Source organism: Dipodomys merriami, unplaced genomic scaffold (genome assembly GCF_024711535.1).
Source record: "Dipodomys merriami isolate MVZ:Mamm:240054 unplaced genomic scaffold, mDipMer1.0.p SCAF_55, whole genome shotgun sequence".
NCBI classification, from domain to species: Eukaryota; Metazoa; Chordata; class Mammalia; order Rodentia; family Heteromyidae; genus Dipodomys; species Dipodomys merriami.
In genome coordinates this window covers 3,796,929-3,824,361 of record NW_027206124.1, presented here as the reverse complement: position 1 = coordinate 3,824,361, position 27,433 = coordinate 3,796,929, and the positions used below count along the sequence as shown (strand labels likewise).

Here is a 27,433-nt window from a genome sequence, read left to right as displayed (position 1 = left end):
TTTTCTTTTTCTTTCTTTCTTCTTTCTTTCTTTCTTTCTTTCTTTCTCTCTCTCTCTCTCTCTCTCTCTCTCTCTCTCTCTCTCTCTCTCTCTCTCTCTCTCTCTCTCTCTTTCTTTTGTCAGTCATAGGGCTCGAATTCTGGGCCTGGGCGCTGTCCCTGTGCTCTTCAGCTCAAGGTGAGCGCTCTACTGCTTGAGCCACAGCACCATTTCTGGTTTTCTGGTGGTTTATTGGAGATAGGAGTCTCACAGACTTTCCCGCCGAGGCTGGCTTTGAACCATGATCCTCAGATCAGCCTCCTGAGTAGCTAGGATGACAGGCGTGAGCCACTGGCACCTGGCTTGTTCTTCCTTCCTTCCTCCCTTCCTCCCTCCCTCTCTCTCTCTTTCTTTCTTTTTTTTTTGGTCCAGTCGTGGGACCTGAACTCTGGGCCTGGGCACTGTCCCTCAGCTCTTCAGCTCAAGGCTAGCGTTCTACCATTGAGCCACAGCACCACTTCCGGCTTTTTTCTTTTTGCTTATGTGGTGCTGAGGAATGGAACCCAGGGCCTCATGCATGCAAGGCAAGCGCTCTACCACTGAGCCACCTTCCCAGCCCTCTCTATCTTTCTTTCTTTTATGGCAGTCGTGGGGCTTGTCCCTGCGCTGTCCCTGTGCTCTTCAGCTCAAGGCGAGCACTCTACCGCTTGAGCCACAGCACCACTTCCTTGTTCTTTATTATGGGTTCTATTTCCAAGGACCCATGACCTATAGGAAATCAAATAGCCTGAAATATCACTCATCTAGGATCTCAAACAGAATCACCGCCTGGCCTTCCTCTGTATCTCACCTCTGCTTGTTTCTGTATTCCTTTATTTTTCCTGTGGACTTCCTTGTTCACTCCAGATAGAAGCCAGACAGTTCAAGAGCCCTGCACATACAAGAGAACTGCTCCATTAGTTGTTGCAGAAAGACTTCAGGACTCATTCTGACTGAACTCTCTTGGCTCACGTGACCTTCAGGAACTTAACCACTACAAGTGGTGGTGGGGAACCCTGCTCTGATTGGTCAAGACAGGAGCTTTGGCTCATTCTTAGAATATGAGTGCTGCTGTCATTCCTAAAGCATTTGAATACATGGCGGGTGAGGAAGAGTGTTTCCTTCATCAGAAGAAATAGGATGTTTGCCTCAAGGACAAAAATAGCATGTGCTCCCAATAGATCCTGCTACACTAAGATTGTGCACCTGAAGTCATTAGGGTAATGAGGCATATGGAAACTGCCATGGGCCGAAAGAGCAACAGAAAGGGGCCTTCTCCCATTGGAAGTGATGGGAAAGAGCGTGGAATGGAGTGAGATATTGCTTGTGATATGGTTTTCTTTTTCTTTTTTCTTTTTGGTGGTACTGGAGCCTGTACTCAAGGGCCTTGTGCTTGCTAAACAGGTATTCTGCTACCTGAGCCACAACCAGCACACCCCTCCCCACCCCCTCTTTTTTTTTTTTTTTGCTTTAGTTATTTTTTAGATAAGGTCTTACCTACAATCTTCTTATCTATGTATAGCTGGTATTATAAAGGTGTGTGCTACCACACCCGACTTGTTGGTTTGCTTGAGCTGGCTTTCAGCCACCATAATCCTAGTCTCTGCCTCCTGAGAAGTTGGGATTGCAGTTGTGAACCACTCTGATGCCCAATCTATATTCTGTGAAGTTGTCCATGATAGCATTAGAAAGTTGGATGCTGGTAGCTCATGCTTGTAATCTTTCTTAGGAGGAGGGGATCCAGAGGATTGAAGTTTGAAAGCAGCTCAGGCAGGTAAATCTTTGAGACCCCCATCTCTACATTATCAGAGTGGAGACATAAGGTCTTGAGTCTAAGCCATGTTATTGGCACACAAGCCAAAAAATAACATTAGGAGGCAGAACACACACATGCATACACACAAGCATGTTGCATGTATAATATGTATATGCCTATGTGTATACATACACATACATATACACACACTATATCCAAGAAAGAATAGACCTGGTTGTGAGGTGGAACGGTTGTCCTGTCTGTGGTGAAAGCTAAAAAGGCACGTTGTTCTTCCTGTGACTAATAAAATACACTTTTGCTTCCTTTGTACCTTGACTTTTTTTCATGAGGGCTGTGTCTGCCTCCACAGTATCTAGACTGCCCCACCTTGGCCGTGTCAGGGAGAAATCTGCCCCACCCCAAGAATTCCAGCCTGCAGCACTTTCTCTTCTCAGGTGCTTCTGCTGCCTAAGCCCTACTCCCCCCAGTTGGTGTAATCAGCCCAGGTTAGTGGCTGTCTCATCTTTTATTCCTCAGTGACTTACTCAAGAATATATTTCTTAAGCTGGGTGCTGGTAGTTTATGGCTATAATCCTACTCAGGAGGCTGACATCTGATCAAGGTTTGAAGCCAGCTCAGGCAGACACATCTGAGAGACTTTCAGCTCCAATTAACCAGTAAAGAGTTGTGAGTGTCGGTGTGGCTCAAGTGGTAGGATACTAATCTTTTTTGTTTGTCGGTCATGGGGCCTGGACTCTGGGCCTGGGCGCTGTCCCTGAGCTCTTCAGTTCAAGGCTAGCGCTCTACCACTTGAGCCACAGAGCTACTTCCCACCTTTTCTGTTATGTGGTGCTGAGGAATCGAACCCAGGGCCTCATGCATGCAAGGCAAGCACTCTACCAGAGCCACTTTCCCAGCCCAAGGACACTAATTGTAAGTGAAAATTTAAGGGACAGCACCCAGGCCCTGAGTTCATAAAAAGAATGTATTTTGTCGAATAATTTTTATTAGGGCTTTTGTGGACGGAGTCTTTGGTGGAAGGAGTGACTAAGAGACCATAGGATCTGGCTTACCTCCAAGATTCTGGGAGGAGCTGGTGGTACTGAACTTGGGTCTGACTTATAGATGAATAATTGGAAAGACCCAGGGCCAAGCTGTTGGACAAAACAATACCCCCTCTTGCCCTTCAACTGAGCCACACCAATGGGCAGACCAAGAAGACCTTTAGGGGAGAAGAAGGGACCCCAATCTAAGAACTTACTCTGGATCTGAGAGGGTGTAATGGGGTCTCTGCCTTTCTACAGAATGCCCCTCATCTCCCTTCCTCCTCTTCCTTCTCTTGCTTGCCTGGGAACGCCATTCTCAGGAAGCACTTCTCTCTCTTTTCTGTCTCACCCAGTCGGAGTAATTGTTTTCTTTAAAAAAATTAATTTTGTGGTAAAGATGCTATACAGAGGGGTTACAGTTACATGAGCAAGGTAGTGAGTCTGTTTCTTGTCCAGCATTGTTACCCCCTCCTTTGCTGTTCTCCCACTATCCCTTCCCCATCACCGCCCCCCACCTCCCGCCCCAGGAGTCATTGTTTTCTTTTGGGGGCTCCATCCCATTGCTGGGGACAGGCTGTTCAGACAGGGGCAGGAAGGGGCCTGCCTCCATGGTGGCTCTTACCACAGTGGCCTTTGCTTAACTGGTTTCTCCCTCCCCTTTAGCCTGTGTTTCTCCAGTTGGAAGTCACGGATCAGGAGTGCGTGCGCACACACACACACACACACACACACACACACACACACACACACACACACACACACACACACACACACACACACACACACACACACACACACACACACACACACACCCCCCTTTTGCTGCACATCAGCATTTCTGCCCGGCCTCCTCGGACTCTCCACATTCCAGCTCGGGTCCGTCCCGCACCGTCCCTGCTCCGAGCCCCAAGCATTTTTCTCAGGTAGATGTCAGTAGCCTTCTTGTTACCGTTGGGGAAACTGACTCAGAGAAAGCAGGAGGCGGCTCCCGGGGAGGCCGCGGCCTGACGGGAATCCAGGGCTCCAGGCCAGAGTGGAATTTATTGTCTCATTTTGGGAAAGCATGAACGTGAAATAATCCACTTAGAGCCGCAGCGGGGCCCTAACGCCCCGTCCAGCATCGCAACGGGGGCCGCAGGATTACCGCAGTTATTACTGCAGTAAGAGCTTGCGCCTGGGCACTGACCCTCTGACACTCCGCGGTCCAGCGGAGTCCGCCGCCCGGCCCCTGACAGGGCGACCAAGGCACTGCGGTCCCTTTAAGACCCAGAGTCCCGCCTCCAGCTAGTGGCCGACCTCTTCCCACCTCCTGGCAAGGGCTCGGCCAGTTCCAGCCGTCCCTCGGCGATGAGGTCATCTTTCCCTTTCCCATTGGCTGTGCTGAGCTGTCAGTCACGGGAAGTCGCGCTGCCGTCTTCGCTTTCCCGGTTTCCCGTCCCTCCCCTAACTAGCCTTAGTCCAGAGAGCCCAGCCTGCATCAGGACTCTGATTGGTCAACGCTGCCATCACTCCTCAGTGGGCGGTGCGGGAGGCGGGATTCGGGTGTGGTGGGAGGGCCCGCAGCTCCCCAGGCTGAGAGGAGCCGGCGACGGCCGTGTCTGAGGTGGACCCTGGCGGCGAGAGCGACCGTCCCACCCTCCCCACCCCCTGGGTCCTGCCCGCCACTCTCCCTTCGGTTCGCGCGCCGACGTCTGCCCAGTTCCGCGTAACCTAGCTGGTGGTTGAGTGTGAGGAGGCGAGTGGAGCGGCGGGTGCCGGAGCGGGGCCGGGGCCGGGGCCGGGAGGAGCGCGAGGCGGTGAGTCCGGGCGGGGACCCCTCCCCCACCGCGGCCGCCCCGCGCGCGCCCGCGAGCATCCTCCCCTCCCCGCGCGCCCCCGCCGCGGCTCCCCCGGGGCTCAGTGGGACGGACCCCCCCTCGCTCTTCTCGGGTCCTTCTCTGTCCCTCGGGGCCGGGGGCGCGGGGCGCGGGGCGCGGGGCCGGCCAGTCGGGCCGGGCCGTCGGGCGTGGTCGTGCACCTGTGCAGTGCCGGGCCGGGTCGGGCCCGGCCACGCCCGCGCTGGGTGGGTGAGGAGACACGGAGGTTCCCGCCCTCGCGGCTCCCGGGGTGTAACCGCAGTCACGGGGGGTGTCGGGGCGCCCCGTGGGGGCGTCTTCTCTTCTCTCCTGGTGCCAACCTGCAGGGTCCAAACGCCATCAGGCTCCTCCGATTCAAAGCAGGCTCACCTGGACGTGACGCCGAGTCTGCGGGGCTCGGGCAGATTTGAAACTTAACGGCTGAGAAAGGAAACTGAGGATCTTTGATTCTTCCCTCCTTCCCCGATGTTCCCATTAGGAAGCACTGATGCTCTAGAGTGGCTCGGGCTGGAACTTTCCAGCCAAAGTCCCTGACCTGCCATGTGTAAGGTATCTAACTTAGGGCCCCGGTTTTGTGTAGTTTTTGTTTTTTCATTTGAAAAAAACGGAGCTACTGGTAGCAGCCATCGCATGGGGCTTACTCAAAAGTATTGAATGAAAACATTCCATAAAGGCCCAGGAAATATTTCCTGGTGTGATGTTGAAGAAAGAAAGGTGGGCCAGTGTGTTGATTAAAGCAGAAATCCAGATTGGCTTGGTCAGGATTTCTGTTTTCTCCCTGATCTGTGGCATAACTAAGAGACAGTTCATTGGACAATGTACTGCTTGTCAGCCTGTACTCGGAATGAATGTGTGTGTACAGGAATGTGAGATACTCCACTTAAATTTAATAATGAAGTATGTTTTAAACCCAGAAGATGTCTGGAGTGTCCCCAAGTTTGGAATTTTTGAGATTTCTTACGTGAAGCCAAAGCCTGTAACATAATCTATTTTTCCCCCCAGTAAGTTAGACTCAAATGAGTTTCTTTCTATGATCTCCCCTCAAAACTCCAAATTTCACTTAGGAAGTTTTACTGTTGGAAAGCAGCTGCCTCCCAGGGGTGAGGTGGTACAGCCAGCTGGCCCACAGCCCCATGGCTGCAGGGTGGAGAACCTTTGGCTGAAAGTTATTAAACCAAGTTTTGCCTAATGTTGTGTTTTTCATAGTTTTCAACAAAGGCCTTTATGACACCTGATTCTTTAATGAAATGAAGCAAATTATTACTGTTTTCTTCAAAGACACATGCAAGGAAAAAGTGCAGTCTAGCTAGCTCTTGTGGGGACCCCAGTTCTTTTATCAGTACTGTTAAGAAGGGCCCCTGGTTTAACAGTGCTTCCAAAGTCACATTCACTAGGATATGTTTTTACTTAGACTTAAATCTTAGGAGATGGAAGTATAATATGTATTCCATCAACCAGAAGTATTTATTGCAGACTTTCTTGTCCTTAATGCTCTGCCAAATGCTGTGAGGGAGTGTTTCAGAAAAGTATAAAATAGGATTTCAGCCCATAAAGGGCAAAACCATAAAGTTGGGGTCACCTAGTCATAATTATGGGTACTTGTTAAGTAATGACTTCACTTATTCATTCAGCAAACTTCTGTTCCAGGTTTGTAATGTGCCAGGTGTTTTTTGGAGCGGGGATTATCAAGATAAGTGGTTTCTGTTCATGAAAGGCATACAGTTTATTGGGAGAGGCAGAAAATGACATATGTTATAACAAACTGAAATGAAGTCTAGGTGCCAGCTGGGAATTGTAGGAGAGTCTAGGGAATGTTTCCTTTGGATGTGTGGGAAGCCTTTCTAAGAAGATTGGGTTTGAGCTGTATCTTTACTCGGATGAAGGAGATGAAGAATATTCCAAACAGAGCTAACTGAACTTAAAACAGGAAGAGGAGGAAGAAATTTAACATTACTTGAGGACCCTCTGTGTAACATATTAAGCCAGGTGGGTTTTTACAATTTTATTTTTAGTTATTATTGGAGTTTAAACTCAGGGCCTTGCACTTGCACTTGCTACCACTTCAGCAATACCTCTACCCCAAGATTTGTACTTCTTACAAATACTCATGGGCTTGATTTTACCTCTTAAGTTAAGGAGACTGAGGCTTGGGGTAGTTAAATAATGCAACTAGCATTACAGTTAGTGACATATAATTTGAGTCTCTGACATAAAAGTATAATATGCTGCTGAATGTGGTGGCTTATGCCTGTAATTTCAGGTACTTCGGGAGTGATCAACTAGGTGCTCAGTAAATATTTGTTGACTATAAAATAAAATGAACGTGCAAACATATGTTTATTCCATATAGGCAATATCTATGGATTACATATCGTTAGAATGATAATTGGAAATGATTGACAGGAGGAACGTTTTTATTGTCTGTCTGAGGAAAGACTGATCAGCAGATGAGATTTCAGAAGGTCTTTGAAAGAAAAAAGGAAGGATATTGAAAGTTGCAGATAACGGGGCATAGGGCATAGTTTATAAATGGATACATGTTGGAAGGAAAGGAACCTTGAACAAAGGGAATAGCTCACAGATGCGATTCAGCAAATATAAACCCTATTTATGTCTAAGGAGCTTTAAATAGCAAGGAGATAGTCTCTGGTCTCAAGGGGCTTGAAGTTTTGGAGAATGAGTATGTTCCTATCTATTTCTGTGTGGCATGTTATTACCTCAAAAGTTAAGTGTTTAAGAAAACAATAGGCATTTATTGTCACTCACAATTTCTTCCAGTCAGGAATTTGGGAACAGCTTGACTGAGCCATTCAGGCTGCTTCTCTTAAGAGAGTGTAGTGATACATTAGTTGATGTAGTTATCTAGAAGCTTGATTGGGGCTGATGGATGCTCCCCCAGGCTGGCAGGGTAGGTGGGCTGTTGGTCAGAGGTCTCAGTTCTCCATGGGGGCCTCTCTGCACAGCTCATTGAGTACCCTCTTTGCCTGGCAGCTGACATCCCTTAGTGCAGGAAATCCAGGAGACCAAGCCAAATTAAATTGCTTTTCATGGTCTGTCTTTAGAAGGCACATACTATCGTTTCTCCAGAATCCTGTTGGTCACACATTGTGGGAAGGAACTCTGTAGATTGACTTCCAGGAGGAGAGGATCACTGGGAGAGGCTTGCCACCACTGTGGGCAAAATAGAAAATAGGAGGTAAAAAGAAAATAATTTTGTGAAAGGAAAGATTTCTTGGTAGACCTAATTCCTCTTTAGAAACTTACAAATATTGATTGGGTATTGTTGTATGCCTTCTACATGATAGCTCTGTATGTTGAAAATTGGGTGCTGAATTAAGACCACATAAATTTTTCTTTCTTTCGTTCTTTTTTTTTTCTTTTTTTGAGGTGCTGGGGGTCAAACCTAGGCATTTGTAAATGCTGGACAAGAACTCTACCACTGAGCTACATCTCTAACACACATGTAGTATTTTAGTTACTCGAGGCTAGTACTGACAACAGGGACCAATATTTGATCTCTGTGTATACAGTGAAGATGGAGTCATTTTCTGATAATGAAAAAAATGAATCATCAGTATAACAGACATATAGTAATAGAATATATGTAGCTAATACAAATTCTGGAGTCTGACTGATTAGGTTAATTTCATTTTCTAGCTGTGTGTGTGACTTTTAGTGGTGAGAATGTAATAGTTTTGCTACTTTGTGTAGTCTTCCCTGTGACTCACTAGCTGTGAAATGGGTATAATGATAGTGCCTGCTCTATATGGTTCTGATGAATATTAACTAGATTAAAAATGTAAAGTCTTCCTAACACCTTTCCATGGCCACTATCATGATTAGTATGATCCATTGTAGTTGGTTTTTGAGAGTAACATAGAATTAACCATGGGTGAATGAGGTTGGAACCAGAGATATGGATGAATGTAGACTGATAGAAATATTCAGAAGGAGGCATTTAAATATCAATCATTGCTGCTTCAGCAAGGTTTTCCAGTTCAAGTATGTAGTCTACATAATTTTGATTTTGCCAATAGAGTGAATCAACAGCAACTCCAAAGTTCAAGCAAGACCCAGGAAGGTACACAGTTGGTTGCTAAGGGTATCTCTCTTCCTCTTATCCATCTTTGAATTACTAGCTCCTCTGCAGAAGGAGGCATGTGCTTAAAAATACTTTAGAGGTAGAACTAGGACCCATGGCAAAAATCTAGAATGAGAACTGGCATAGTTAACTGAGGGACAGATTGATCTGAGGGAATTAAAAAATACAGAAAGTTGCCTGGTGCTGGTGGCTTCCACCTGGAATCCTGGATACTCAAGAGGCTGATATGTGAGGATCATGGTTCCAGCCAGCCTGGGCAGGAAAGTCTGTGAGATGCTGCTGCTGCTGCTGCTGCTGCTGCCGCTGCTGCTGCTGCTGCTGCTGCTGCTGCTGCTGCTGCTGCTGCTCCTCCTGCTCCTCCTGCTCCTCCTCCTCCTCCTCCTCCTCCTCCTCCTCCTCCTCCTCCTCCTCCTGTTCCTCCTGTTTCTCCTCCTCCTCCTCTTCTTTCTCCCTCTTCCTTCTTCCCTCCTCCCTCCTTTTTTTGGTTTGTTATGGGGCTTGAATTCAGGGTCTGGAGGCTGTCCCTGAGCTTTTTTGCTCAAGACTGGTACTCTACCACTTTGAGCCACAGTGCTATTTCCGGTTTTCTGATGGTTAATTAGAGATAAGAGTCTTAGGGACTTTCCTGTACAGGCTGGCTTTGAACTGAGAAGATTCTCAGAGGTGGCTCAGTGGTAGAGCTCTTGCCTTGCATGCTCAAGGCCCTGGGTTCGATTCCTCAGCACCACATAAATAAGCAAAAAGAAAAAAAAAGCTGGAAGTGGCGCTGTGGCTCAAGTGGTAGAGCGCTAGCCTTGAGCTGAAGAGCTGAGGGACAGCGCCCAGGCCCAGAGTTCAGGCCCCACGACTGGACCCAAAAAAAAAAAAAAAATTCTCAGCTCTCAGCCTTCTGAATAGCTAGGCTTCCAGGCTTGAGCCACCAGCTTCCAGGCTGTGAGACTTACTTCTACTAAACTACCAAAAAAGTTGTAAGTGGAGGTGTGGTTCAAGTGGTAGTGCCCTAGCCTTGAGCAAAAGAAGCTCAGAGACAGCACCCAGGCTATGAGTTCAAGCCCCAGGACCAGTACAAAACCAAAAAACAACAAAAAAAAAATACAGAAAGTTAAATTATAAGGAGCTTTATGAATTGAAAGGACAAATTGTGTGAAACCGTATCAATTTGAACAATCTCTTCAGAGACATTAGCCCTCTCCCTCAGGAAACCTTAGGAATGAAAAATGACAGTGAAAATAGGAATCGATTAAACTTAAACTTTCTATATCTTTGAAGCTGTAGAAATTTTGATTTTGTATAGCAGGAAATCATGGATTCCAGTTACTTATAAACTGCAGCAATTTGTATAAAAAAACCCAAACCAAATTATATGTTTATTATGTATGAAGCGAGAGTATAATTGAACTCAGTGTCACTGTAGGTGTTAAAGCAGAAATGAAGTGATCTCCCAGGGTGCTGAGTGGAACTAATTGCTTAAGTTGTCTTCACTTCTGCTGTTCAGTCATGGAAGTTGGACTCATTGTTTAGCTACTTGGAGGCACTAAGAAATTCAGTGGTTTGAGGTGTGTAACAGTGTAGTGGCTGAGTTTGGGCACTTCCTCACTGTGTTTAAAGCCTGCTCAGGAGTAATAAGAGATCTGTAGAAGCCTTGGAAGGAGTGTTGTGAAAATTCCTTCTTTTTTCTTCAGAGATCCTATTTTTATTTTTGTGTGTATTTGGTTCATTGCTCCCCACTCTGATTAATATGCATTTGGAAAACATGAGGCCTGGTAAAGAGCAATTTGGGTATTTGATTTTGAAGACGAGTATAGCCTCAATTTGTTACCATATTTGAAGATAGATGGGCCATTTCCAGGATTTTGTGCTCTAAATTTGTTGGTGAAAATTTAAGGTGTCTTCTTTTCTTGACCATCTATGTTCCAGTATCAAAATTTAAAGTACGATAGGTATAATTTGAAAAAAAAACAACAAAAAACAACTTCCTAGTGTGGGAGAGTAAAATAACCAGTGTGGTTACCTGTCAAGTGTAAGAGTGTGAGTAGGTGTGGATACCAGCTATGCAATATAATACTAGTACTTCATCTTCTTCATTTGTAAAATAGAACTAATTACTAATTGTTACAATGTAAGGGTTATGAAAAAAGGTAAAGGAAAGTGACAACGGCATCCTATTTGATGCTAAGGACTGTGGCTATCTTATTAATATTCATAACAACTCCGTGAAATAAATAGTAGCACCATTTAATAGAATGAGAAGCTTGGAAAGAACTAATTTAGGAAGATTATAGTCAGGATTTGAACTCTTACCTGTCTGAATTAAATGATCTGGTTTCCTATGATATCTGCTCTGTGTGTGTGTGTGTGTATGTGTGTGTTTGAGTGTGTGTGTTTGACTGTATTGAGGTTTGAACTCAGGGCCTCCTGCTTGCTAGGCCAGCATTCTACCACTTGAGCCATACTCCTCAGCCCCTCTAAGATAATGTGTATAAGCTTCTTAGCTTTTGCCTGTAGTAAATACAAATATTACTTTTCAAAATTTTGCATAGTGAAAAATATCAGAGTGAAGTCATTATAATATTCTTTATATGTATTTTGTTGCCATTTCTGAAATGGAAAATTATAATGATATCACATCTTAAATTATTCAATAAATACTTACCAAATAAGGGCATACTATAATGTCAAACTTTTTAGAATTTTTTGTTGTTGCAATTGGTATAAATGATGCCAGTGTCTCTAAGTTTTGGCCAATAGATACATATTTTCTTTTTCTTTTTTTTTTTTTTTTTCTATTGAACTATGTTTTTTTTTTTTTTTTTATTGTAAAGATACTATACAGAGGGTTACAGTTACATGAGTGAGGTAATGAGTACACTTCCACTTCCTCTTGAACATTGTTACCCCCTCCATTGTTTTCCCCCTACCATCCCCTCCCTCCCTCCCTTCCCCAAGGTTCTTTTTTTTTGATTGTGATTAAGTGATTACTTAATTTCCGGAAATTCACAGTATTGTGGAATAATGATGCTCATTTAAAGTCACAAGTTCATTCTAACTTTCCTGGAGCAAATTGTCTATCACAGTCTGTAATATATAACGGTGCTCATATGTTATATACCATATATGTGATCAGCAGCATGGGGATATTTAGTAGTGGTTCAACCAGATGAGTGGGAGTTCTTTGTTTCTTAAGTCCTGTTAGTTTTGTCATATCACCTAACATTTTGGATTCATCACTTATCAGGGAGACCATGTACTGTTTGTCTCTTCGTTCTTGGCTTACCTCGCTCAACATGATTCCTTCTAGCTCCATCCATTTCCCTGCAAATGCCATTATTTTGTCATTTCTAATGGCTGCATAATATTCCATTGTGTATAGATACCACAATTTTTGGATCCATTCATCTGTGGTGGGGCATCTAGGTTGTTTCCATATCCTAGCTATTGCGAACAGTGCTGCAATAAACATGGAGGTGCACGTGTCCTTGTATATTGGTTCCTGTTGTTCAGGGTAGATGCCTAGAAGTGGTATGACTGGGTCGTAAGGGAGGTCAATCTTTAGCTTTCTAAGGACCCTCCAGACTGCTTTCCAAAGTGGTTGTATGAGTGTACATTCCCACCAGCAGTGTAATAGCGTTCCTCGTTCTCCACATCCCCTCCAGCATTTGTCGTTGGCTGATTTGTGGATGTGGGACATTCTGACTGGGGTAAGGTGGTATCTCAGGGTTGTCTTTATTTGCATTTCCTTCACCACCAGGGATGATGAACATTTCCTCATGTGTTTCTTTGCCATTTTTATTTCTTCATTTGAGAAGTCCCTCTTTAGTTCCCTTGCCCATTTAGTAATTGGTTTGTTGGGTTTGGGAGGGATTAGTTTCTTGAGTTCCCTGTATATACAGGATGTTAACCCCTTGTCTGATATATTGCTGGTAAATATTTTTTCCCAATTAGTTGGTTGTCTTTCTAGCTTGTTTGCGATAGCTTTATCTGTGCAGAAGCTTTTTATTTTAAGGTAGTCCCATTTGTCGAGTCTCTCTCCAATTTGTTGTGACCCTGGGACTCTGTTCAGGAAGTTCCTTCCTGTGCCTATTAGTTCAAGTGTCTCTCCTACTCTGTCCTGCAGTAGTTTCAGAGATTCAGGTTTAATGTTAAGGTCTTTAATCCATTTTGAGTTGATGTTGGTGCATGGTGATAGGCTGGGGTCCACTTTTAGTTTTCTGCATGTGGCTGCCCAGTTTTCCCAGCACCAGCGGTTGAAGAGGCTGTGTTTCTTCCATTGTATGTCTTTGGCTCCTTTGTCGAATATCAGCTGGCTGTAGGCCTGTGGGTTTATTTCTGGATCTTCTATTCTGTTCCATTGGTCTTCGGGTCTGTTTTTGTGCCAGTACCATGCTGTCTTTGTTATTATAGCTCTGTAGTAGAGTTTGAAGTTCGGCATGGATAGCCCTCCCATATTGTCTTTATCCCCTAGAATTGTTTTGGCTATTCTAGGTCTTTTGTTGTTCCATATGAATTTTTGGACTGTTTTCTGTATTTCAGTGATGTACGTCATTGGGATTTTAATAGGAATTGCGTTGAATTTGTATATTAGTTTTGGAAGTATTACCATCTTTACTATATTAAGTCGGCCTATCCAAGAGCATGGGAGGTCTTTCCATTTCCTAGTGTCTTCTGCAATTTCTTTCTTTAACTTTTTATAGTTCTCATTAAATAGTTCTTTTACATCTTTGGTTAGGTTAATTCCTAAATATTTTATTTTTCGGGAGGTTATTGTGAATGGGGTTGCTCCCTTTATTTCCCTCTCTTCCTGTACATTATCAGTGTATAGGAAGGCAACTGATTTTTGTGGGTTTATTTTGTATCCTGCTATTTTGCCGAAGTGATTTATGATTTCTAAGAGTTTGGGGATGGAGTTTTTGGGATCGTGGAGGTATAGTATCATGTCATCTGCAAAAAGGGATAGTTTAACTTCTTCTTTCCCTATGCGGATCCCTTTAATGTCTTTTTCTTGCCTTATTGCCCTGGCTAAGGGTTCTAGGACTATATTGAAGAGGAGTGGAGACAGTGGGCATCCTTGCCTTGTTCCTGATTTTAGGAGAATTGGTTGCAGCTTTTCCCCATTAAGTATAATATTGGCTATTGGTCTGTCATAAATGGCTTTTATTGTTTTTAGAAATGTTCCTTCTATTCCTATTTTCTCCAGAGCTTTTAGCATGAATGAATGTTGAATTTTGTCAAAGGCCTTTTCTGCATCTGTAGCAATAATCATGTGATTCTTGACCTTGGCTCTGTTGATATGTTGGATTACATTTATTGACTTACGTATGTTAAACCATCCCTGTGTCTCTGGGATGAAGCCTACCTGGTCATAATGAATTATTTTTTTTATGTGTTTCTGGATTCTGTTAGCTAGAATCTTGTTAAGGATCTTTGCATCTGTGTTCATCAAGGAGATTGGCCTGTAATTCTCCTTTTTGGTTGGGTCTTTGCCTGGTTTGGGGATGAGTGTGATATTGGCTTCGTAGAATGAGTTTGGGATAGCTCCTTCCTTCTCTGTTTCTCTGAAGAGCTTGAGGAGTATGGGTATTAGTTCTTGTTTAAAGGTCTTATAGAATTCTGCTGTGAATCCATCTGGTCCTGGGCTTTTTTTTTCTTTTTCTTTTTTGATACATATTTTCACCAGCACAAACCTTATAGGAATTTGGAATGCAGTCATCATCATCATCATCATCATCATCATCATCATCATCATCATTATTTTTGGTCAGTTGTAGGGCTTGAACTCAGGGCCTGAGTGCTATCCCTGAGCCTCTTTGTACTCAAGGCTAGTGTTTTACCACTGGACCACAGTGCCACTTCTGTTTTGTTGGGGGGTGGTTTATTGGAGATAAGAGTCTCACAAAGACTTTTCTGCCTGAGCTGGCTTCCTACTGTGATCCTCAGATCTCAGCCTTCTGAGTAGCTAGGATTATGGGAATGAGCCACCAGCACCTGGCTTTATTATTATTATTATTATTATTATTATTATTTTTGTCGGTTGTGGGGCTTGAACGCTGAGCCTGAGTGCAGTCCCTGAGATCTTCAGCTCAAGGCCAGTACTCTACCACTTTGAGCCACCAATGCCACTTCTGATTTTCTGGTGGTTAGTTGGAGATAAGAGTCTCATGGTCTTCCCTGTCTGGGCTGGCTTTGATCCGTGATACTCAGATCTCAGCTTCCTGAGTAGCTAGGATTACAGGTGTGAGCCACCAGTGCCCAGCCTGCTCTGCCACTTTGAGTCATAGCTCCACTTTTGGTTTTCTGGGGGTTAATTGGAGATAGACTTTCTTGCCTGGGCTTTCTTTGAACCATGATCTTCAGATCTCAGCCTCTTGAGTAGCTAGGATTACAGGCATGAGCCACCAGCGCCCAGCTAGCCTAATTACTTTTTTTTTTTTTTTGTGTGTAAGTCCTTGGGCTTGACCTCAGGGCCTAGGCACTGTCCATGAACCTCTCTGTGCTCAAGGCTAGCGCTTTACCATTTGAGCCACAGCACCACTTCCACCTTTTCTGTTAATGTGGTACTGAAGAATCGACCAGGGCTTCATCTAGGCAAGCACTCTAGATTTTAATTTATTGAGTCAGGATCTTGCTTGTAATGTAGGCTGGCCTTGAACTTGCTGTTCAGCTTCCCTAGTGCTGGAATTATCACTGGTGTATCACCATACCCTGCTGTATTATCATTTTTATTATTACTATCATCATCATCATCTTGAAGCAGGGTCTCCTTTAGTAGTCCAGGCTGGACTTGAACTCCTAGTCCTCCTGCTTCAGCCTCCTGAGTGCTGGAATAACATGTCTGTACCATCATTCCCCATTTCACTGTTTAATACTCTAGATTCATAATATAATATTGAAGACAATGACTGATTTTTTTTTAATTCCATTTTGTAGACTTAAAACGTTTTCATATTGTTTTACTGCTAATTCCATTATATTTAGACTTTTTTTTGGACAAGGCAGTGAGGGGTAGGGAGGAAGAGAGAGCTAAGAACATAATGAAATTTAAAAAAAATTTTTTTTATGCTGTTCTGGAGTTTGAACTCCGGGTCTGAGCCCTTTCCCTGAGGTGTTCCCCCTCCCCCCCCCCCCCCCCAGTTCTTTACTGCTTGAGTTGTAGCTCCATTTCTAGCTTTTTGGTGGTTAATTGGAGATAAGAGTCTCATGGACTTCCCTGCTGGGGCTGGCTTCAAACCACCATTTGCAGATCTCATCCTTCTAAGTAGCTAGAATTACAGGCATGAGCCATTGGCGGCTGGCCATAATGGAATAAATTTTAAGATATCCTTTATCTAGTATAAGTTCGTAGAGTGATATAGTTTATTTTTGTGACATCTGTCATGAATCTGTATACACTGATTATCTGACTGAAGATAAAACCATTTTCCTAAATCAGAAGCTTTAGCATGGGTAACCATTTTAACAGTGTTAGTTACCTAAACGAAGATTCTAAAGGTGAAAGTGGAATCAATATGTATGAAAACTGCAAGCGACTTGTACAATTTGAGCATGCTGTTCATGATATTTTATTTTCAACATGTCTAAAAACCTGTTATGGGCTTGAATAAAACAGTTAATTATAGTATACCCTTTTGTTCTATTTGGAGAGTGTTAAGGGATTTTTGAATACCCTCCAAAATTAACCTTCATCAAGTGAGTAAACTTAGAAAGCTCTTCCTAGACCAAGATTCTCTTCCTTCTTAATGCTCTCTACCCATCTCTTTGGACACTTGTTTCCTCTTCGAAAGTCTGGTAGGTTACCCTCCTGTGTGGAGAGAATTGAGCTCTGTTTTGGAGTTGAGTTCACCTGTGTTCCATCTTGGCTGTCATTCATTGGCTCTGTGCTCTGGGGCAAGGGAATGAATCTTTTTGAATTTTCATTTCCTCATAAGGTAGTTGTGAGTGTTAAATAAAGTTACATGTAAAGCACCTAGCACATAATAGTCATCCAGTACATGTTAATTTTTACAGCATACAATTTCTTCTGCAACTGTAACCATAATTACAATTAAATAATGTATAATTGGGCTGGGTACATGGTTCAAATGGTAGAGTGACCAAGCTCAATGCTCTCAGTTCAAACCTCAATACCACAAGAAAAAAAAAAGCATAATATTTTATACTTTTTAGAAGCATTTTGAAGCCAGGGACCAAGTTTGTTTTCCACTGCTATATTTATAGCAGATGCAGCATAGTGCCTGACATGACATATAGTAGATACTCAATAAATGTTAGTTGAATGAATGAAATGAATAAACTCTGATTCTGTCTTTTTTATTTTTACCTGTAAAGGGCAGTGTCTTGAATATATTTCCTTTGACTATTTTTCCTTGAAAATTTATCAACTTGGTACTTGAACTTTGGTTTATAACAGATTGGAACTGGCAGGCACTGGTGGCTCCCATTTGTAATACTAGCTACTCATGAGGCTGAGATTTGAGGATCTTACTTTGAAGTCAGCCTGGGCAGAAAAGTTCTTGAGATGTATCTTCAATTAACCATCAAAAAGCTGTAAGTTGAGATGTGGCTCGGGTGGTAGAGCAACAGCCTTGATTGAAAAAGCTAAGCAAGAGCTTAGTTCAAGCCCTTGTACTGGTACCTGCCCACCCCCCCAAAAAAAAAGGGCAAAAGATTGGAACTGCTGGTGCCCATGGCTCATGCCCATGGCTCAGGAGGCTGAGATTTGAGGATCACGGCCCAAAGCCAGCCCCAGTAGGAAAGTCCATGAGACTCTAATCTCCAGTAAACTAGAAAACTGGAAGTGGTACTGTGGCTCAGGTAGTAGAGTGCTAGCCTTGAGCTGAAGAGCTGAGGGACAGTGCCCAGGCCCAGAGTTCAGGCCCCAGAACAGCCCCCCCCCAAAAAAAAAAAAAAAAAGATTGGCACTAGAATGAACAGTGATTTAAGCCTGTAATCCTAGCTACTTGAGAGGTGGGTATGAGACATCACATATTGAGACTAGCCTGGGCATAAAAGTTTTTGAGACTACATCGTGTGTGTGTGTGTGTGTGTGTGTGTGTGTGTGTGTGTGTGTGTGTGTGTGTGTGTGTGTGTGTCTGTGTCTGTGTCTGTGTGTCTGTGTCTGTGTGTCTGTGTGTCTGTGTGTCTGTGTCTTGGAAGGGGGAGGAGCAGTACTCAGAGCTCAGTGGAGCTCAATGGAACTCTTTTTTTTTTCTTTTGGGTCCAGTCGTGGGGCCTGAACTCTGGGCCTGGGCGCTGTCCCTCAGCTCTTCAGCTCAAGGCTAGCACTCTACCACTTGAGCCACAGTGCCACTTCCGGCTTTTTTCTTTTTTCTTATGTGGTGCTGAGGAATTAAACCCAGGGCCTCATGCATGCAAGGCAAGCGCTCTACCACTGAGCCACCTTCCCAGCCCCTCAATGGAACTCTTTAGTCTTCTTTTTGCTGATTATTTTGGGGACAGGATTTTAAGAGTTTTTCTGCCCAGACTAGCTTAGAACTGTGATCCTCTGGATCTCAGTCTCCTGAATGGTAAGGATAATGGATGTAAGCCATCAGTGCCTGGCTTGTACTTTTTTAAAAAATATTTTTTATGGTGTTGAAGGTGGCTCAGTGGTAGAGTGCTTGCCTCGTATGTGTGAGGCCCTGGGTTCCACTCCTCAGCACAACATGAACAGAAAAGGCCGGAAGTGGCACTGTGGCTCAAGTGGTAGAGTGCTAGCCTTTAGCTGAACTGCTGAGGGACAGCGCCCAGGCCTACGACTGATCAGAAAGTTTTTCTTTATTAGTATATATTAATTGTACACAAAAGGGGAGGAAGTTTCATTGTGACATTTCCATCTATACATAGAGTGTACCCTGATCAAACTCATTACCTCTATCTCTTTATCACCTTACCTTTTTTGGGGGGGCGGAAGGGAGGGGAATCTTCAACTTGGCCTGGGCACTGTCCTTGAGCCTCTTTGTGCTCAAGGCTGGTGCTCTACCACTTGAGTCACAAATCCACTTCTGTCTTTTTCTGAGTAGCTTATTAAATAGAATCTCACAGACTTTTCTGCCCTGGCTGGCTTCGAGCCACTATCCTTAGATCTCAGCCTCCTGAGTAGCTAGGATTTCAGTTGTAAGACATTGGAGTCTGACTCCTATAACGTTAAATAACATTTATATGCCAGTGATTCCCAAATGTATGTCTCCCTCCCTCCCTCCCTCCCTCCCTTTCTCCCTCCCTTCCCCTCCTCCCTCTCTCTCTGTCTCCCTCTCCCTCTCTCTCTCTCTCTTTCTCTCTCTCTTTCTTTCTCTCCCTCCCTCTTCCATCCCCCCTCTTGTGCCAGTCTTGACTGGTTCCTTTAGCTGTTTGTTGTGCTTAAGGCTAGCATTGTACTACTTGAGCCATAGCTCCACTTTTGGCTTTTTGGAGAGATAAGCATCTCTTGGAAGACTGTCCTGTCTGGGTTGGCTTTGAACCACAATCCTTATATCTCAGCCTCCTGATCTTAGATGTGAGCCACCAGTGTCTGGTCTCCGTCTCTTTGGAATGCTAGTCATTTTGCCATTTCCATTTGGATGTCTTACAAGCATCTTAAATTTACATTCCAAACCTAACTCTTAATCTTCAGTTCCTACTGGCAGAGTTGTTCTGGCTCGAATGTTCACCATTTCTGTGAATAGCATTTTTACATACGCCAGAAATCTGATGGGTCAATTTTCATATCTCCTTCCTCTCCTCTATTCCACATCAATTTCTGTTGATAGTTACTTAAGTGTTACTTCACTTGTCAACATATCTCTTCCTCCAAAACTGTTCAAATGACTCCATTGCATGCTATTTCAGGATGGTATACAGAAATGCTTAATTGGCTTCCCTTTTTCCATCATTTCCTTTGACCTCAGTCAGTTCTCCACAGTGAAGCAAGGGTTTAGAATGCAAATAATCATATTAGGGTTCTTTTCTCAATCTTCCCTCAAGCCTTCACTGTCCATAGTCTCCTTAAATACCTGGAATTGTAGGTCAGAGATTTTAATAAGGAGTACTGAGAGTTAGGCAAATTGGAGAGTACGTGTCCTGTCTAAAGAGGGTGTATTTATTTCTATTGTTGGCATGTGGAGTGACAGTCAGAATTTCTGATCTTCAGTTGTTTTTTTTTTTTTTTGGGTCCGGTTGTGGGACTTGAACTCTGGGCCTGGGCGCTGTCCCTCAGCTCTTCAGCTCAAGGCTAACTCCCTACCACTTGAGCCACAGCACCACTTCCAGCTTTTTTTTTCTTTTTGCTTATTTATGTGGTGCTGAGGAATCGAACCCAGGGCCTCAGGCATGCAAGGCAAGCGCTCTAGCACTGAGCCACCTTCCCAGCCCCTTCAGTTTTTTTTTTTTTGTCAGTTGTGGGGCTTGAACGCTGGGCCTGGGTACTGTCTTTCAGCTCTTAAGCTCGAGGCTAGTGGTCTACCACTTGAGCCACAGCACCAGTTCTGGCTTTTTCTTCTTCTTTTTTTTTTGTCGGTCGTGGGGCTTGAACTCTGGGCCTGGGCGCTGTCCCTCAGCTCTTCAGCTCAAGGCGAGCGCTCTACCACTTGAGCTACAGCACCACTTCCGGTTTTCTGGTGGTTTATTGGAGATAGGAGTCTCACAGTCTCTCCTGCCCGGGCTGGCTTTGAACCGCGATCCTCAGATCTCAGCCTCCTGAGTAGCTAGGATTACAGGCGTGAGCCACCAGCGCCCGGCTGGCTTTTTCTTCTTATGTGGTGCTGAGGAATTGAACTCAGGGTCTCATGCATGCAAGGCAAGCACTCTACCACTGAGCCACCTTCCCAGCCCCTCTTCAGGTTTTTTTGAGAGAAGCAAAAAAAAATCTGGAGGGAGAGAGAAAGAGAGAGAGAGAGAGAGAGAGAGAGAGAGAGAGAGAGAGAGAGAGAGAGAGAGAGAGAGAGAGTGTCCTGGTTCTGGGGCTTGAACTCAGGATCTAAGCACTGTCCCTGAGCTTTTGTGCTCAAGGCTAGCACTCTACCACTAAGCTGCAGCTTTACTTTAGGTTTTTCATGGTTAGTTGGAGATAAAGAGTCTCACAGACTTTCCTGGTCAGGCTGGCTTTGAACTATGGCTCTCAGATCTTAGCCTCCTGACTAACTAAGATTATAGGCATGAGCCATCAGTGCCCAGCTTTTTTTTTTTTCCCCCAGACAGGGTCTTACAGTATTATTCAAGTTGTCATTGAGGTCAAACAATCCTCTTGCCTGAGCTTCATGAATAGCTAGAAGTACAGGCCCAGGCCCACTCACTGTACTTGGCTGGAATTTTATTAGTTAAATTTTTTTAATTGAATTTTAAAATTGTTTTCTCAAAAGAAGTCATAAGAGGAAGTATATAATTAAGATCACAGACTAGTATAACCATCTAAAATACATGATACAGAAGGTTGCTGTAGCTCAGACATGCTATTTCTCAGTCGTCATATAGCTGAAGTTGCTTCACATACCTCATTATACAACCCATTTCCCGTGAAGAGAAAATGAGGCATAAAATAGGCAATGATCTAGTGTTAGTATTTCCTTGACTTCATTGATTTTGATGAGTAGAGAAAGAAAATATTTAAGTATTGGGAGTTAAAGATACAATTGCACACATTTGCAAAAAAAAAAAAAGCTTAGTAGTAGGCTTGGTAGATAGAAGAAACCAGCCATTTGGACTGTCTTGGATGGATAAATCAAGTTGCAGGTTGTGATGATTTGGCTTGCTTCATAGTTCATTAGATTGGTGTCAGTCCTTGCATTGGTAATGTTTTGAGGTAAATGTTAGTGAAGTTTTACAAAAGTAATCTTCCCTTAAAAAAAATTGTTATCAAGGTGATGTACAGAGGGGTTACAGTTAAATACATAAAGTAGTGAGTATATTTCTTGTCGAACTTGTTACCCCCTCCCTCATTTTTCTCCCACTTTCCCTCCCTTAGTAATCTTCCCCTTTAAAACCCAATTTTGGGTTACTCGTAGGATACAAAAATGTATAGACAGGGCTGGGAAGGTGGCTCAGTGGTAGAGCACTTGCCTTGCATGCCTGAGGCCCTGGGTTCGATTCCTCAGCACCACATAAGCAAAAAGAAAAAAGCCGGAAGTGGTGCTGTGGCTCAAGTGGTAGAGCACTAGCCTTGAGCTGAAGAGCTTAGGGACAGCGCCCAGGCCCAGAGTTCAGGCCCCACGATCGGACCCCCCCCAAAAAAATGTATAGACATCTTGCCATGTTTGTTTTGAGGCATTCATATCCCAAAGACATCTCATCAAGAAGTAATAACAATCACTAATTGTTAATGTTTGAAACCAAGTGAGGTTGCAGTGGATCTTCAAGTGCTTTGGTGTATTATACTCAATCACAGCAACAAGAAAGTGAACTAGGGCTGGCTCAGGGTGGCTCAGTGGTAGAGCGCTTGCCTTGCATGCATGAGGCCCTGGGTTCGATTCCTTAGCACCACATAAGCAGAAAAAGCTGGAAGTATCACTGTGGGTCAAGTGGTAGAGCACTTGAGCTGAGCTGAAGAGCTGAGGGACAGCACCCAGGCCCAGAGTTCAGACCCCAGGACCGACAAAAAAAAAAAAAAGAGAAAGTGAACTAAAGCCAACTTCTAGAGTTTTCAGATCCAAATCATATCCATAGTCAGCAACTTCAGGATGTAGAATTTTCCATCCATATATCCATTCACTCATTCATTTACCCATACATCCATTCACTTATCTATTCAGTGTTAGGGTTTGAACTCAGGCTTCATGCTTACTGGCCAGGCACTCTCCCATTTGAACCACATCTCCATCCCTTTTTGTCTGGTTGTATTGAGACAGGGTCTCACCCCTATCCTCTGTCCCTGACTGTCCTGGAGTCATGATTCTCCTCATCACACCCTCCATATAGCTGGCATGATAATTGTGCATCTTGGATGACAGATGGGATCTCATCCAATCTGGGCTATCCTTGAGGTGCATTCCTCCCAATCTCTACCTCCTGAGTAGGTAGGATTAAAGTCATGAACCATTGGGGGTTTGAACTTACTCAACTTGGTTCTTTCACTGGCACTGTACCACTTAAGCCGTGTTGCCAGCCTTGCTTTTTATTGGTTATTGTTGGAGATGGAGTCTCTCGGTCTTTTCTGGTGATTTCGAACTCAATCCTCCAGACAGCTTTCTGAGTAGCTAGAATTACCGTCATGAACCACTAATACGTGCTAGAATTTTTAATTAAATTTGGTATAGTCCTAGGCCTTGTGCACTATACAGCCTGAGTCACACTCAGATTCCTTTTTGCATTTAGCCTTTGAGCTAGGGTCTTAACTTTGCCCAAGCCTCTAACTCGTCATCTTTCTGCCTTTGTCTCTATCTCCCTCTGCTGGGATGACAGAGTGTGTGACCATGCCCATCTCAGTGTGGAATTTTAAATTGTCTTTTGAGGTTATGATGACTAAACATTAATAATCTGAATACTTAGGGACTAGGGATGTAGTCAGCACATCCTGGGCAAGCCTGGGCTTGTCTAATGCAAATGAAATTCTAGGTTTAATCCTCAATTTTCCAAAATTTTTCTTTTTTGTGTATGTGTTTGTGTGTTCTTAAAAATCAAGCTAGCAAAGATAAGGAAACAGGGACCTTAAGGGAGTACTTAAATAAGAGTATAAGGCCTTTTAAACTGAAAATTACAAAACATTATTGAGCCTTTTATCAGTGGAAATACATCATTAGTGGTGATATATCATGTTCATAATTTAAAACGCCCAATATTATTATATTGTTTAATCTTCTCTACAGATTCAGTGTTCTCAGTAAAAATTCCAAGAGTTTAAAAAAAAAAATCGACTTTACTAATCTCGTTTATACTGGACCTGTAATTGTCAAAGTAGTTGAAAAGAGGAAGAACAAACTTGCGATAATTAAATTACCTATATTAGAAATTCTAATAGAGCTACAGCAATCAAAACAGCGTGGCACTAGTAGAAAAGCAGATATATAAACCATTGGAACACAATAGAAAGTACAGAAATATTTGTACACATAAATGATCAGTTGATTTCCAACAGCCCAAATATAATTCAGGAACACATGCTGCTGGAGCACCTAGATATTTACATAATCAAGAAATGGCATCGTAATACCAATCATCATAAAAATTAATTTGAGGGGCTGGGAAGTTAGCTCAGTGGTAGAGTGCTTGCCTCGCATGCATGAGGCCCTGGGTTTGATTCCTCAGCACCACATAAGCAGAAAAAAGCTGGAAGTGGCGCCGTGGTAGGGTGCTAGTCTTGAACTGAATAGCTGAGGGACAGGGCCCAGGCCTCCCCCCCCCCAAAAAAAAAAAAAAGAAAAATTACTTTGAAATGGATCATAGACTTAGACATACAATAAAATACAAAAACATATAGAAGAAATTTTTGGAGAAAAATCTTTGTGATCTAGGAATAAAAAAAACTTTTTTTTTTGGTTGGTGTTGGAGCCTGAAGCAAAGGAAAAACACTAATTATAAAAATAAAATTGAAGCTGGGTACCTGTGGCTCACACCGGTAATCCTAACTACTCAGGAGGCTGAGAGCTGAGGACCATGGTTCAAAGCCAGCCCGGGCAGGAGAGTCTGTGAGACTCTTACCTCCAATAAACCTCTAGAAAACCGGAAGTGGCGCTGTAGCTCAAGCGGTAGAGCGCTCACCTTGAGCTGAAGAGTGCAGGGACAGCGCCCAAGCCCCAGAGGTCAAGCCCCACGGCCGACCTAAGTAAGTAAATAAATAAATAAAAATTGAGAGGCTGGGAAGGTGGCTCAGTGGTAGAGTGCTTGCCTTGCATACATGAGGCCCAGGCTTTGATTCCTCAGTACCACATAAGCAAAAAAAGGCTGGAAGTGGTGCTGTGGCTCAAGTAGAGCAGTAGCCTTGAGCTGAAGAACTGAGGGACAGCACCCAGGCCCAGAGTTCAGGCCCTATGACCGACAAAAACAAAAACTAAAGTTGAGAAATTTGCCATATTAAAATTAAAGCTTAGGGCCAGGCACTGGTGGCTCATAACTGTAATCCTAGCTATTCAGGAGTCTGAGATCTGAAGATCCACGTTCAAAACCAGCCCAGGCAGGAAAGTTGGTGAGAATCTTATCTCCAGTTAACCACTAGAAAACCGGAAGTCGCACTGTGGCTCAAGTGGTAGAACGCTTGCCTTGAGCTGAAGAGCTGATGGATAGCACCCAGGCCCAGAGTTCAAGCCCCATGACGGACCAAAAAAAAAAAAAAAAAAAAAAGATATGGTGAGGAATTAAGAAGAAAAATATATGTTCATAATATTTTCAGAAGCTCCAAAAATTCAATAGTATGTAAAAGCTCTGTTTTAAAAGTTACTGAGAATAGCCGGGCACTGGTGGCTCATGCCTGTAATTCTAGCTACTGAAAAGGCTGAGATCTGAGAATTGTGGTTCAAAGCCAGCCCTGGCAGCAAAGTCCGTGAGACTCTTAGCTCCAATAAACCACCAGAAAACTGGAAGTGATGCTGTGGCTCAAGTGGTATAGTGCTAGCCTTGAGCAAAAGAAGCTCAGGAACAGTGCCCACGCCCTGAGTTCAAGCTCCATGACTGACAAAAAAAAAAAAGTTACTAAGAGCTAGGCACTAGTGGCTTATGCTTGTAATTCTAGCTACTCAGAGACAGATCTGAGGGTTGTAGTTCAAAGCCAGCGAGGGCAGAAAAGTCCCTATGAAACTTTTTTTTTTTTGAGGTCTGGTCGTGGGGCCTGAACTCTGGGCCTGGGCTCTGTCCCTCAGCTCTTCAGCTCAAGGCTAGCGCTCTGCCACTTGAGCCACAGTGCCACTTCCGGCTTTTTTTTTCTTTTTGCTTATGTGGTGCTGAGGAATCGAACCCAGGGCCTCATTCATGCAAGGCAAGCATTCTAACACTGAGCCACCTTCCCAGCCCCCCTATGAAACTCTTAACTCTATTTAGCTACTCCAAAAGCCAGAAATGGAGCTGTGGGTCAAGTGGTCAGAATGCTAGCCTTGAGCAAAGAGCTCAGGGATAGCACGTAGGCCCTGAGTTCAAGCCCCAGAACTGGAACACATACACACACACACTCATAAACAATCCAGATTTTTGGCACAAACATACAGAGTTACTAAGAGACTTAAATAGACACTTTGCAGAAGATACATGATTAGGGGCTGGATGTGTAGCTTAAGTAGTAGAGTGCCAGCTGAGCAAGCAAATTCAGTGAGCATGAGGCCCTGAGATCAAGTTCCAGAACCAGGGGGGAAAAAGACGTATGACTGGCCAACGACATATTAAAAGATGAATGTTTGGCTATTGGAGTGGCTCAGGTGGTAAAGCACATGCCTATCAGGTACAGGCTGTGAGTTTATACAAACCAAATGCTCTCATATTGGATAAATACTTGGGAAAAAGTAAAGGAAGCTGGGTGCTGGAGGCTCATGCCTGTAATCCTTGCTACACAGGAGGCTGAGATCTGAGAATTGTGTTTCAAGCCAGCTTGGGCAGAAAAGTCTGTGAAACTAGCTCCGATTAACCACCAGAAAATTGGCAGTGGCGCTTCGACTCAAAGTGGAAGAGTGCTAACCTTGAGCACAAGGAAGCTCAAAAAAAGTAAAGATTGAACTATCAATATGTGTAATAATGTGACTGAATTAGAAATATGTTGAGTGAAATAAGACATAGAAGAGACTACCGTGTGAATGGTTTAATTTATTTGAAGTTCTAGAATAGGCAAAACCAAGTTGTAGAGAGAGAAATTAAGATCAGTGTTGCCTGTGGCTGATAGTGGAGAGCCAAGAGGGTGATGGGACTGTTTTTTTTTTTTTTTTTTAAACTAAAAGAGCTCTTGATTAATACAATCGAGTGATAGTATAGTTACAAACACATTTTTACATTCCCTTCTCTATAGATATCCTCATGTAATTTTTTCTTTCTCTTCTTCTTTCTCCTCCTTTTCCTCCTCTCCTCCTCTTCCTCCTCCTCCTCTTCCTCCTTCTTCTTTTTTTTTTTTTCTTTTTTTTTTCGGGTCCGGTCATGGGGCCTGAACTCTGGGCCTGGGAGCTGTCCCTCAGCTCTTCAGCTCAAGGCTAGAGCTCTACCACTTGAGTCACAGCACCACTTCCGGCTTTTTTTCTTTTTGCTTATGTGATACTGAGGAATCGAGCCCAGGGCCTCAGGCATGCAAGGCAAGCGCTCTACCACTGAGCCACCTTCCCTGCCCGTTCCTCCTTCTTCTTGTTCATTTTCTTCTGCTGTGCGGCTGCTCCTTCTCCTCCCTCCCTCCCTCCCTCCTCCCTGAGGGTCATGGGCCTTGAACTCAGGGCCTGGGCTCTGTCCTGAGCCTCTCTGTGCTCAAGTCTAGGGCACTGAGCCACAGCACCACTTGTAGCCTTTTCTGTTTATGTGGTACTGAGGAATCAAACCCAAGGCTTCATGTATGCTAAACAAGCACTCTACCACTAAGCCACATTCCCAGTGGGCTGGATTTTTGAACCTTTGATTCTCAGATCTCAGCCTCCTGAATTGCTAGAATTACAGGCTTGAGCCACCAGGGCACAGCTACTTATTTTTATTCCCTGACTTTTTTGTCTTGTTTTTGTGGCATTTTAGAGTAGTAGCATCATCACCTAGTAGATATTATTTTCTCTCCCATAAATGTAATATAATATTTGTATGAAGC

General features: G+C 43.8%; 1 long non-coding RNA gene across 1 annotated transcript in view; it reads left to right on the top strand.

Moving 5' to 3' along the window:
* Positions 1-4,380: 4,380 nt before the first annotated feature.
* The window catches only part of LOC138811780 (uncharacterized), a 61,404-nt gene continuing 38,351 nt past the window's right edge, over positions 4,381-27,433 (top strand). The window contains exon 1 of the long non-coding RNA XR_011367497.1: positions 4,381-4,616. This is a non-coding gene — a long non-coding RNA (uncharacterized lncRNA). The remainder of the gene's footprint in view (positions 4,617-27,433) is intronic.